The following is a 13,560-nucleotide window of genomic DNA, read 5'->3' as shown; positions in this document are numbered from 1 at the left end:
TAAAAATGTTCGATAAAAGTACAATTTGGGTACTCGGTGCAATTTGGGTACCGTGACGTTACATGTTTTGTTTTTCGTCGAGCTGTCTATTCTTTTTTACAGCGTTAATTGCGTTTTCAAAATTGTCCTCAACCTTTCTGTCTATGCAATTAAAAAGGAATACAGGCCGAGCTACTCAAGGACCGATTCTACCTCTAATACCATTTCCATCACATGACATTACACCGATCCAATCAGATACAGCGATAGAAATCTCATTAGAAGTCATGAAAAGTGCATGTTATCGATGAAAGAGAAAATCTGTTGCATTCCCAAGACAATATTATCACAGCTTCATTCATTTCCAACAGGTAAGAGAAATATTTATATATAACGGATTGAATGGTTGCAATTTTAAATCGTTAAAAGTGTTCAGAGAAGTATTGTGCATATCTGTCAGAGTGCTGGATGTTTTGATTTGTGAGCATTCGAGCGAATCGGGTATTTAAATTCTCAATTTTAAAAACAATGCACGTTTTTTGGATATAAACAGAGCACATTTAAATTGTCGTGTTCAGATATTTAGACACCGTGCAATGTTTTAATTAAATTGCTATGAGTAGTACAAATTTTATTATTTAAAATATTTTACTGAATAAAATTATTCAAAATTGTACAAAATGGTTTTGAGAGGTCGATTTTTTTTTGGATGAGTAGATGAGGAAATAAATACATTATCTATTTGTACTAGATTTTAGCTTTTTTCAGGAATTTTGCAAAATATATCCAATGTGTTTAACCAAATTTAATCATACAAAATCTTACAGATGTTCACCATATTCACATCTGACAGGAGAAAAAAAACAGGGTTTGTAAAATTATATGACTAAAAAATCTCAAACAATTCTTTCTGCTTCTAGTCCAAATAATTATAAAATCCTGATCTTGAAAGGCTATTTAAATTTTGCTTGGACGTATTCCTGTGAAAGGCACCAAAGAAAATAAATACTTTGTCATTCATATATATTTTGACTATGCTTCAAAACCTGGTTTGTCTTTAAATAAAAATATCTTCATAATTTAATGTTTTGGAATTACATATGAAATATGAAAGCTTTTTTAATATTTTTTTTTTTATGCAGCTTCTCAAGTTTTGATGCACTGATAAATTTTTGGCTTCAAATTGACTGATTGACATTGGTCATTGGTTATTTCCTGAAGACAAAATGGATTAGAAGCTCAAATAAAGAAAAGCATTACTGACGCAACTGCAGTGGCGGATCCAGGGGGGGGGGTTCCGGGAGTTGGAACCCCCCTTTTTTTGGCCGATCAATGCATTTGAATGAGAGCATATAGTTGGAACCCCCCCCTTTACTCTGGGTTGGGAACCCCCCTTTTTAAAATGGCTGGATCCACCACTGCGAGTTAGTCAATATAAAAAAGTGAATTTGAATTGCTATAGCTATTAGTCAGCTGGCTTCAAAATTAAAACACAATTTATATTTTACTGGAAATGTTTAACAAGTCTCTAAGTCTGCCATGCATGTTTCACATGAACATGTACACCAGTTCGTATAAATGATGTTACATAAATTTGACCTTGCATAATAATGATTACAAATGTCAGTGTTAAAATGATTTGCAAAACATGTCTTTATTTAAATAATGTTAAACATGGACTTGTCACTTTGGTTTGTAATGTTATCTATATAACTATTAAATTAGATTTTGTCATTTCTATTGACTAACTGCAGCTGGTGACCCTCTATAATTTTCTTATCATTCAAAGGAAGATTTTCGCATCACATGCCAAAACATGATTTATAAACATTTTTTATAATATTCTGGATAATTTAGAAAAATTAGAATTTTAAAAGGAAAAGATATTTTTATGAGGCCAACTTTAAAAATATCTGTGTTTCCCCTCCCCGACTGAAGTTATCATGGTTATCAGGGTATGGGTAGGTAGGTAGGCAAATTATTTTATTTTATTTCTTGAAATAATTTTTCTATTTTTTACAAAATTCAATAGGTAAGATAAGTCAAGAAAAGTGGGGTATTCCCTGTATTCAGTGTACACCCCAGTTTTCTGATGTTAAACAGTATACAGGGACCTCCTATTTCCTATTCATTTTATGGTATGAAATCTACAAAAGCACACATCCTTCATATGATAACAATCTGTGTAATGAAAGCAAGAGTTTAATTAGATAAAAATCAAGCTTATTTCAAGTCTAATTTGATGCATAACTCACAACAAAACAATTCCTGTTTACCAATTCATACCTTGATCATCAATTATGAGATGACAAAAAGATTTATGTTAATGACTTGGGAATTAAAATTTAATGAATAAAAATTTTCAATAGCAGTGAACCTAATTCAGTTATGTTCAGTTGCACCTGGATCATGCAGCTTGGTCAATTAATTCCTAAACAAAAGATTTGCATGTTTTTTCGAGTTCTAGAAAAAATAAGGCTTGACTTATATGTTTTGTTGTTCCTAGAATACTTTAAGTATTTACAAATTCAACTGATGCAGTTATAACGTAAAACGTGCCCTTTTGTAAATTTCATGCCATAAATTGAAAAATAAAAACACAATTAAACTGGTCTTGTTTACACAAGAGGTGAAAGCAGGGAATTCATGTATCCAACATTTTCTGACTTGTGCCCAACCTGTTCGAAGTCGAAGACAATGTAGATTGATCACGTTTACTACAGCATCGGAAAGATATCACCAAAAACCAACATAGCAAAAAAAAAATTTGGGCAAGAATGGCCAATAAAATTTTTCGAGTCACTGCGATTCTACCGGGTCAGTGGTGGGAGGGGAAACAAACAATATTTTATATTTTTGGCCTGACACTGTCATGACTGTATGCAATTATATGCATAAATTTGAATACATCTTTTTACTAAAATTTTGAATTGATTCACATGTCTCTGCCAGGAAGTATAGAATCAACATGCACTTTCAGATTTCTTGAAATCTTTTTCCCATGCATGGTAGTCTGTGAAGAAAATCTGCTGGTTCTCACTATTATTTCTATTGTAAAAAACAAATTACAAAATCCTATCCACCAACTGAAAAGTTTAATGGTAAAAATCGTAAGGCCACTGCTTTTAGAGAACTCAATTTTAGTGGACTTAGAATGGGTACACACAAGTGTACTAACAACATTTGTAGTGAACAGTATATATACATATGATATCTATATAGACAATTCAAGGTTGAGAAACTCTTGTTGTGTAATAATTTCGTTTGTATTTTGTTCTCTGTTCACTTTATCAGGGAGACTAGTAGATAAAAGATCACATGCATGCAGATGATAATAAAAGTGATACTTTATAACTAGAGCATATGTTTAGTTGTAAGTTTGGATATATATTTAGAATATATATTTTAAAGCAGTTTTAGTATTGAATTAATAGAAAATGTGGCTATTTTGCTAGTCAATTAATTTCATATTATTTATAAGCTTCATGTACATGTAAGTAGTATTGATTTTCTTTGATAGTAAAGATTTTCTTTGACCATGTTGACAGTAGGTAAAATCTGAGAACTAAGTAAGTAACTAATAATATATTTCATCGGTCTCTTGACATCTTGATGTAGTCATGAAGGCAAGACTTAGGCTTACTCAGTTATTGAATCCTGCTTAGAAAGCATAAGCATTCAAAAAGGGGGGCAATAGGGGGTCCATTAACATGTTAACAACACCGCGATTTTAGTAAAAACAGTTAACAAAAAATGCAAAAATGCTGATAACAGTTAACAAAGTGGGTTGAAAACAGTTAACAGCTTAAATTGAGCTCGAATAACAGTTAACAACACCTTGAAAAGGGCCATAACAGGTTAACAAAAAAAAGGTATTGCCCCCCTCTTAAAAAAGTATAAGTTTATGATTTGGTTAATTTTAAAGTGAATTACTGGTGGCAGGTCCAGGCCATATGCAATTAATCATCATTGCATACGGTAAATGGCACATCTCAATTTCATTTCTAGAGATTATATGGGCCAGTCCCCTCATAAACAGTCTATTGAATTTGAATCTTTTTCTTATAGTTTACTGGTTGAATTTTTTGGTAAGGGGAACCAGGATTGGTACATTTGTAAGTCACTGATATTGGTATGCATTGAGTTATAAAAGTATTTTGCAAATCTCACATCCATGGGGATTATTTGGTTCTTTGGATCAATTCAGAAATCGATGAATTTAATCACAAATGTTAGCAAGGTCAGGAATATATGCTCCTTCTCAAATTATTGTATGCTTTGTTGTCCCCCTTCCCTATTGAGCTACATGTAGTCCCCCAGCAATTTGTCAGTTTAGGCAGCTATTCAAATTGTCCTTCTTTCTTATCCCCGTTTAAAAGTTGAGATTATGCTAAGGCCAAATAAAAAAGTATGTGTGGTTCCAGTTACATCTGAAAAAATGTTGGGGTAGGTAGGTAGGGATCTTTTTTACATTGACTCTATGGGAGCCACATTCTGACTTTAACAAATGACAATAAAATCTTTAGGGTAGGCTATTTTTAAGCCGAAAAAGTAGGGACGGTAGGGTTAATGGAACCACACATATATTTTTATTTGACCTAACTAGTGCAGAGTATTTTTGGAAGCTAGCTATATAGTTATATACAGTACATGTACGAATGTTTACCTATTTATATGACTGATGAGTGTTTACTTTCACCAATGAATGAAATTGTAAGATTGAATAAGAAGATTCAACACTTTGCCCTCAGTACATATGTACATGTATCTTGTTGTCAGTGATCAATTAGGACAATTAAAAGATTAAAGGTTTTGCTAATTTATTAACCTGAAAAATAATTGGAAAATGTATATTAAGTAAGTAAGTAAAATTATATATACATGATATACAGTACATGTATGTAAACTGTCAGGTATATTATCATAATATTGTTCTTTGTTCATCATTATCAGTGAATAGAAGATAAAACAAAAGCACATGTGCAAGGTAGAGATTCTTTTTAGTTCATATGTTTTGTTTTAGTGATGTAATTCTTTGTTTTATAATGTTGAGGTTATTCAAAGTTTAAAAGATGGTGTTTTCAATTTTACTGGTTTTTATGCCCCACCTACGATCGAACTCAATACACATGTTCCCCATGATATGATCTTTCTAATTTTAATGCCAAATTATAGTTTTGACCCCAATTTCATGGTCCACTGAACATAGACAATGATAGTGCAAAGTTCAGGTTAAAGTTTTTGGTCAAGGTAGTTTTTGATGAAGTTAAAAGTTACATCAACTTGAAACTTAGTACACATGTTCCCTATGACAATGTATGATATGATCTTTCTAATTTTAATTCCAAATTAAAGTTTTGACCCCAATTTCACGGTCCACTGAATATAGAAAATGATAGTGGGAGTGGGGCATCCGTGTACTATGGACACATTCTTGTTCAAATTGCATACTGTGGATTCATTTATTTTCGTGGTCACTAATTTTCGTTGATTGAAGAAAACTTGCATTTTCAGGGATATTTAATTTTGTTGTTTGATAGTCTCAGTCTGTATATATATTTATTTTTTTTATAAAATTTGTGATTTGTTGAATTTTTGAAGTCCTTGTTCCCCTGTACCAACAAAATCCACAAAAATTGGTATCCAAAGAATATTAATGAATCCACGCCACATGTACAGTAATAAACGTGAAGAATGATGCTAAATTTTTAGCCAAGTGTCACATTTGTATTGCTGAACTTCTGATAATGACATTAAATAAAGAATGTTTTATTTGAGAGATATATACATTTGTATCTAATTGGATGTCACTCACTGGGTACATGTATGTAAAAAATGCACTACATGTTTACAAATAGATCTGATACAGTTTATTTTTATAATGAAGCTAGTTTATAAATAAAAAAAACATCTTGTTTATTTCCTGATAACATTAATCTAAATTAGATGAAATTTCCTGTATAAAAATCAGAGATTTGAAGGCAGATATATGGGGTATCTAAAAGATTTATTTGAGAATTGGGAGTTAATTACCCGCAGCCAAGGTAATCCAATGAATTATTGTGTGCATGTGTCTAATTAAAGCTGTACATCTATCAAGTGGCTGCTGTATATTGTAGGGATAATTAATTAATTGTTTATTGTTAGGCATCAGTCCAAGGTGTTTTTAACAGGAGGTCAAGGCTATGGATTGTTGTATATATATGTTCTAATGTATTTCTTGGCATGTGTGTCCAATATCTGGGGTAATGTTCTGATGTTGCAAAATTATTTGCACATTTATATTTATAAGTGAATGAACATAGTTGAACTGGTCCACACTACAATATGTATCAGTATGTATGATAGAATTGGAAAATTATCGGTTTAATATGGGTTTCACAGGGGTTTCATTATCTTTCATGTTGACCGGTACATTCCTATTTGTAGGTGGTACTTTACAATGTATTCAATGAACATCTTATATAAATATTCCTGAATTCAGGCGGTACTTATCAGTAGCATAGGAGGGTAAAAGTACCGGGTACCGCCTCTTAATGAATGGCCTGGAACTTTCAGTTCAATAGACATATATGTAGTTTATACATGTTTCTCGTTTCTCGTTTTTATATAGATTTATTACTGATAAGCCAGTTGGTTTTCCTGTTTGAATGGTTTTACACTACAAATTTTTGGGGCCCTTTATAGCTTGCTGTTCAGTGTGAGCCAATGCTCTGTGTTGAAGGCCGTACCTTGACCTATAATGGTTTACTTTTATTAATTGTTATTTGGATGGAGAGTTGACTCTCATTGGAACTTATATACCACATCTTCTTATATCTATATATAGCACAATACAGAGTTTTGGATAAATGATTATTCAGAATTTCTTACACAGATTGCATGGATTTTTGTGAGACCTATTCACTTCATTTAACATCGGACATTTGGAATTTAAATTAAGAATGGCTTTGTTATATTTTAGAAGTTGTATGGTTTAACACATTATCAACAGCTTGTAAGTTGTATTGAAGGACTTACTCTACATTTTGCTCTATATACAATGTATATGTAAATGTATAAATACATTGAATGCTTCCCTTGACCTAGTACATATCTAACCACCTTACATGTAATAGCTATGGTACAGGTAGTGGATTGTTACTCCAAGTCTGCACAAAAAACTTTTTTTAACAACTAGTCCAAAGACCAATATTCTGACATTTTTCATATTGGGGCAAACAAAGTTTTGCGAAAACTTACCAGTCTGAATGAAATTTTACTAGTCTGGGGCATCGGACTAGTGACTAACCATGCAAACTGTGCTCCTATAGCACAACTGTTATAGCAGTGGTTTCATTACAATACTTTGCAAGGTGTCTTGAGTCAGAACCAGGTTTATACAGAAAACTGTATAGTGGGGGATAAAAAAATTACAAATTAATGAACAAAAAACAAATATGTAACACAGCAATAAACGACAACCACTGAATTACAGGCTCATAACTTGGTGTTCAGATATTGCTTAGAGCTTTCCATATACATGTAAACATGTAAATTTTTTTTTTATACTCTAATTATAGTTGTTGTTTTTGGAAATTGATGAATTATTGTTTACACAACATAGAGTGTTTAAGCCTAAGGAAGCTGCATGTTTGTTTACACTATTGGTAATTAGTTGAGAAATGAATGGATTCACATAAATTCTGTCAGATTGTAAGAAGGTTTTAATCTAGATATTTAACTATAAGTATGATAAATTAGTAGATTTGATGGTAGAAAAACAAAGATAGCTAATTTAACAAAGAGTATCCTCTAAAAAACATGCAGCTCTAAGCTATAATATTAATCTAATCGTTTGGCTAATATAACAAAGAGTATCCTCTAAAAGACATGCAGCTTTAAGCTATAATATTAATCTAATCGTTTGAACTCTTCTTGATACCTGGTAATTTTCATCTAGAGGAAATTACTTCATAAACTAAAGCCAAATCTATTTTTGTGTTCTGCATGTTTTGTATATTATTCCACAGGCTAACTTAATTCAGTTTTCTAATTATAATTAACTGTACTAGATCATATGACTGAGGGTCATTATGGAGTTTACAGAATTGAGAAATCTAAAAATAATGGGCAAGGCAGTTTTACAGAAAAATGGAATAGAGAATTATGGGGTGCTAAATTATAAAAAATTAACATAGAGAATAATGACAATTTTTTTTAAAGAATACTGAAAATTAGCTTGAAAAATTCAAGAAACAATTATAGGACCCCATCCCAACCCTCATGACTGTGCATGTCTAGCAATAGATGTGTCAGAACATAAGTTGAAGTAACCTCATAGTGTTATTGTAGCGCCATGTAGGTAGTCTTATATGATGAGGATCCAAAGTGTACATGTAAAACATAAAATGAATTCTTTAAGTTTGAGTTTAAATGTTTGCAATTTATTGGACTTTATTTGATTTGCCTGTGGTATAAAAAGAGGCATGTCATGGTGGGGAGACATTAAGGTACCAATATTTACCTGTACTGTGTATTACAGTTAATTCAAAATTATTACAATTTTGACATCATAGACAAAACTTTAAGATACATATATAATCATAAATGATTTCATGAAATGTTTCATATGAATATATGTATCAGATATTACTTTATCAGGATGTGAGTACCTATTATTGGGACACTAACGTAACCCAGTCTCATTCTTAAAAAGAATAATTGTAAAATTCTGATCTTTTAGTAGTAACAGTGGCATTACAAATTGAAAATATCTTTCTTATGCGTGGCAGAATGGAATGATAAACCCTATTCCTTGGGAAGTCTCAGAGTGCCATGCTCTAAGCATGTTAGTGAGAACCCTTGAAACAACTCTTTAAGGGGTCCATAGAAGGCATTGATGCATTAGACTAAATTTCTTTCCCTTCATTTTTCTCTGGCAGTCCATAAATTCCCCTTCATACTTCCCAATTCCTGTTACATGATCTACCTATTGTATCATTAATTTGTTTTCTAGCCCTGAACTGATGATTGTCATACCCGTAGCCAGGGGGGTTCAGATGACCCCCCCTTGAAATCAAATAAGCACCGTTTAAGTCAACGTTTTGTTCAAATTGTGACTGTTAAAGTCGAGTTCATGAGTCCAACGAACCCCCTTTGGAAATTCCTGGCTACGGGCCTGATTGTGCATAAAGTTCTGGTAAAATTAGTTGGTTATCTTGATATTTTAAAGTTAGAAAATTAAATGTATGGTGTAGAACTATATTGTATCACACCCAATGCATTGGTACATTGTAATATTGATTCAGTTTATTAAAGAGGATGTCTGGTTCAACATGTTTTCTGTTCTTACTTATAACTGTTAATTGGTAATGACAAGGTGCTAAAATGTAAATTAAAGATAGTAATTTGTGGGTAGAACTTCAGCTTGTACATGCATGAAGCATGGTCAATATAATACTTTTACCGTGTAAGCAACAAGGTTATATTATTTTATATTCCTTCAATCATGAATAAGGTAAGAGTCTTGTTATAGTACATTTGTATCAGTAGGTTTTAGGAGGAATAAAGTAAGAGTCTTGTTATAGTACATTTGTATCAGTAGGTTTTAGGAGGAATAAAGTAAGAGTCTTGTTATAGTACATTTGTATCAGTAGGTTTTAGGAGGAATAAGGTAAGTGTCTTGTTATAGTACATTTGTATCAGTAGGTTTTAGGAGGAATAAGGTAAGTGTCTTTTTATAGTACATTTGTATCAGTAGGTTTTAGGAGGAATAAGGTAAGTGTCTTGTTATAGTACATTTGTATCAGTAGGTTTTAGGAGGAAAAAGGTAAGTGTCTTGTTATAGTACATTTGTATCAGTAGGTTTTAGGAGGAATCAGGTAAGTGTCTTGTTATAGTACATTTGTATCAGTAGGTTTTAGGAGGAATAAGGTAAGTGTCTTGTTATAGTACATTTGTATCAGTAGGTTTTAGGAGGAAAAAGGTAAGTGTCTTGTTATAGTACATTTGTATCAGTAGGTTTTAGGAGGAAAAAGGTAAGTGTCTTGTTATAGTACATTTGTATCAGAAGGTTTTAGGAGGAATAAGGTAAGTGTCTTGTTATAGTACATTTGTATCAGTAGGTTTTAGGAGGAATAAGGTAAGTGTCTTGTTATAGTACATTTGTATCAGTAGGTTTTAGGAGGAAAAAGGTAAGTGTCTTGTTATAGTACATTTGTATCAGTAGGTTTTAGGAGGAAAACGGTAAGTGTCTTGTTATAGTACATTTGTATCAGAAGGTTTTAGGAGGAATAAGGTAAGTGTCTTTTTATAGTACATTTGTATCAGAAGGTTTTATGAAGAATAAGGTAAGTGTCTTGTTATAGTACATTTGTATCAGAAGGTTTTAGGTGGAATAAGGTAAGAGTCTTTTTATAGTACATTTGTATCAGTAGGTTTTAGGAGGAAAAAGGTAAGTGTCTTGTTATAGTACATTTGTATCAGTAGGTTTTAGGAGGGAAAAGGTAAGTGTCTTGTTATAGTACATTTATATCAGTAGGTTTTAGGAGGAATAATGTAAGTGTCTTGTTATAAATAGTACCGGTACTGTGGATTCATTTATTTTCGTGGGTACTAATTTTCTTTGATTGAGCAAAATTTGCATGTTAGTTGATATTAGATTTTATGGTTTTGCTGACAACTACATAAAACTTTTAAAAGCCTAAGGAAAATTGATTATTCGTTGTACATTTGAATTCGTGGTTCACCTGTACCCACGAAATCCACGGAAATTGGTATCCATTCCAATGCAACATATAATAATGAATCCAGGGGCGGATCCAGCTATTTTAAAAAGGGGGGTTCCAACTATATGTCCCCATTCAAATGCATTGATTGTCCAAAAAAAAGGGGGGGTTCCAACCCCCGGACCCTCCCCCTGGATCCGCCACTGGAATCCACAGTACATTTGTATAAGTATAGGTTTAAGGAGGAATAATTAGGTAAGTGTCTTGTTATAGTACATTTATATCAGTAGGTTTTAGGAGGAATAATTAGGTAAGTGTCTTGTTATAGTACATGTATATCAGTATGTAGGTTTTAGGAGGAATAAAACTATCTTAATCAGTCAGAGCTCAGACATAAACAAGTCGATTTCTGTTTTTGACTTCAAGAAGTCAAAACATGTATTTATTATAAAAATGTGTTTTCAATTTTAGACTTATCTAAGTCAGAAAATGACAGACTTGTTTAGGTCTATTTATGTTGATGATAAAACTTAATTTTACTTGGTGGCCAATGTACACCACCTATGACCATGATGACAGCAAAAACCTGTCGGATAGTTCACAAGGACTTGAGCTATCTATATTTAATTATCTAATTGAACACTCCTTACTAAACACAGGTGTTTTATCTCATTAAGTGTGGTTCCAGGTGGTTGCATTGTAAGGTTAATTAACTTTATCTTTGATTTTTTAGACTCTCATTCATATTTTTCTTTAGAAGATAAAGCAATGTTGTCATTATTTGATTTAGATGCATGACCTTTTTATAAATATGCTGGGTCTTGAAGTTAACCAATTTTGGTAACTTATCGCCGGACCTATAGGAGATATTTGCAAATTTTTTATTCTGGTCGATTATTTCTTGCTAAACAATATTAGACTTTTTAAAGTCGTATTTTGTCTTGCATTAAAGGGAGACAAATCCTAAAACTTATAAATTTAGACCTCTATGAGTCAAAAGCAGATTCAGACTTCTGAGCTCTGACTGTTAATTATACTATACTTCAAATTACAGAAAAGTCAGTCATCTTTGCAAGGCTCTGTTCATGTGTCTTCTCGTGGAAGATATTAAAGAATGAAAATTTTAAGCAAACATAAGAATATATATATTTATTGCATTGTACATTTGTATTATCACATGATTATGGCATAAAATTGAGAATAATAACAGGAAATGTATCAAAAAGACAACAACCTGACCAAAGTGCAGAAAACAGCCGAAGGCCACCAATGGGTCTTCAACACAGAGAGAAAATCCCACACTGGAAGGCTAGTTTCAGCGGGCCGTAAAAAAAAATGTGTACTAGTTCAGTGATAATGGACGTCATACTAAACTCCGAAATATATATATTTAAACTGAAATTAAAAATCAAACAAAACAAACATACATGCATCTAATATAATAGTTTATTAAACTGGTTACTGGTTAGGACATGTTACTAAGGTTTGAATTTAGATCTACTTATAAACCAAAAAATAAGAATCAGTTCTAGAATGACCAGAGACATATATTATTCAAGTATATATGTCTCTGGAATGGCCTATTAAGGCTTATTAGTATCCTGATTCAGCTTACAATTGTTTAAGTAAGGTTTACAAACAAAAATGACAAAGAGTCATGCATATTTGAGACTTCTTTGAAAGACATGATAATTAGGGCCCCGCCGACGGCGGGTCGCCCTATAGTGATCAGTCTGTCCGTCCGTCCGTCTGTCCGTCCGTCTGTCCGTCCGTCCGTCTGTCCGTCCGTCCGTAACACTTTCGTGTCCGCTCCATATCTAGAGAACCGTTATGATTTCATACTTAATACTTAACATGATTATTAACCAACACCAGAGGGTGTGTCATGTTGTATGTACAACTTCCTAGGTCAAAGGTCAAGGTCAAAAACTTTGGTTTCAGTTGACAACCCCGTGTCCTGTGGTGAAGATCGTGTCCGCTCCATATCTAGATAACCATTATGATTTCAAAGTTTATACTTGACATCCATTTTAACAACCACCAGAGGGTGTGTCATGATGTATGTACAACTTCCTAGGTCAAAGGTCAAGGTCAAAAACTTTGGTTTCGAGTTGACAATCCTGTGTCCTGTGGTGAAGATCGTGTCCGCTCCATATCTAGATAATCGTTATGATTTCAAAGTATATACTTGTCATACATTTTAACCACCACCAGAGGGCGTGTCATGATGTATGTACAACTTCCTAGGTCAAAGGTCAACATCAAAAAAACTTTGGTTTCAGTTGACAACCCTGTGTCCTGTGGTGAAGATTGTGTCCGCTCTATATCTTGAGAACCGTTATGATTTCAAATATTATACTTGACATCCATTTTAACCAACACCAGAGGGTGTGTCATGATGTATGTACCACTTCCTAGGTCAAAGGTCTGTCTGTCTGTTGGTCTGTCCATCGCTAACAAATTTGATCCACATTATATTTTGAGAGGACAGCTGTTATTATTTCATACTTTATACCTGACAAACATTTTCAACTTAACATATATATTAACCAACACAAGAGAATGTGTCATAATGTATGCATCCTAGGTCTAAGATCAGTCTGTCGGTCTGTCCATCCGTTCGTTGTTCTTAACAAATTGTGTCCGCTCTACCTCTCGAGAACCATTAATATTTCATACTTTATACTTGGTGGGTCATAATATATTGAAGGCATAATTCTAAAAATATGTGACAAATATCAATTGGGCAGCACCTTTAAACATATTGTTCAAACATCAATCCATATATCCAGAAGTCACCTTAGAGTAGTAAACAATGAGAGTTCACATCATGCAGTCATATCACTATTATACTATGAAAGTAAGATGAGAA

General features: G+C 32.7%; 1 protein-coding gene across 2 annotated transcripts in view; it reads left to right on the top strand.

The window, feature by feature from the left end:
- Positions 1-227: 227 nt before the first annotated feature.
- LOC143055624 (solute carrier organic anion transporter family member 5A1-like) overlaps positions 228-13,560 on the top strand; it is a 44,193-nt gene continuing 30,860 nt past the window's right edge. Inside the window, exon 1 of one of the 2 annotated variants that reach the window (XM_076228788.1) lies at positions 228-350. The gene's annotated coding sequence lies outside the window, so the exon portion shown is untranslated. Of the gene's footprint in view, positions 351-4,918; positions 4,967-13,560 lie in introns of those variants that run through there. The other variant, XM_076228789.1, reaches the window with a different exon arrangement.

This window comes from Mytilus galloprovincialis, chromosome 12 (genome assembly GCF_965363235.1).
Source record: "Mytilus galloprovincialis chromosome 12, xbMytGall1.hap1.1, whole genome shotgun sequence".
NCBI lineage: Eukaryota > Metazoa > Mollusca > Bivalvia > Mytilida > Mytilidae > Mytilus > Mytilus galloprovincialis.
The sequence above is the reverse complement of the archived record's forward strand: the minus strand, read 5'-3'. Positions and strand labels throughout refer to the sequence as shown.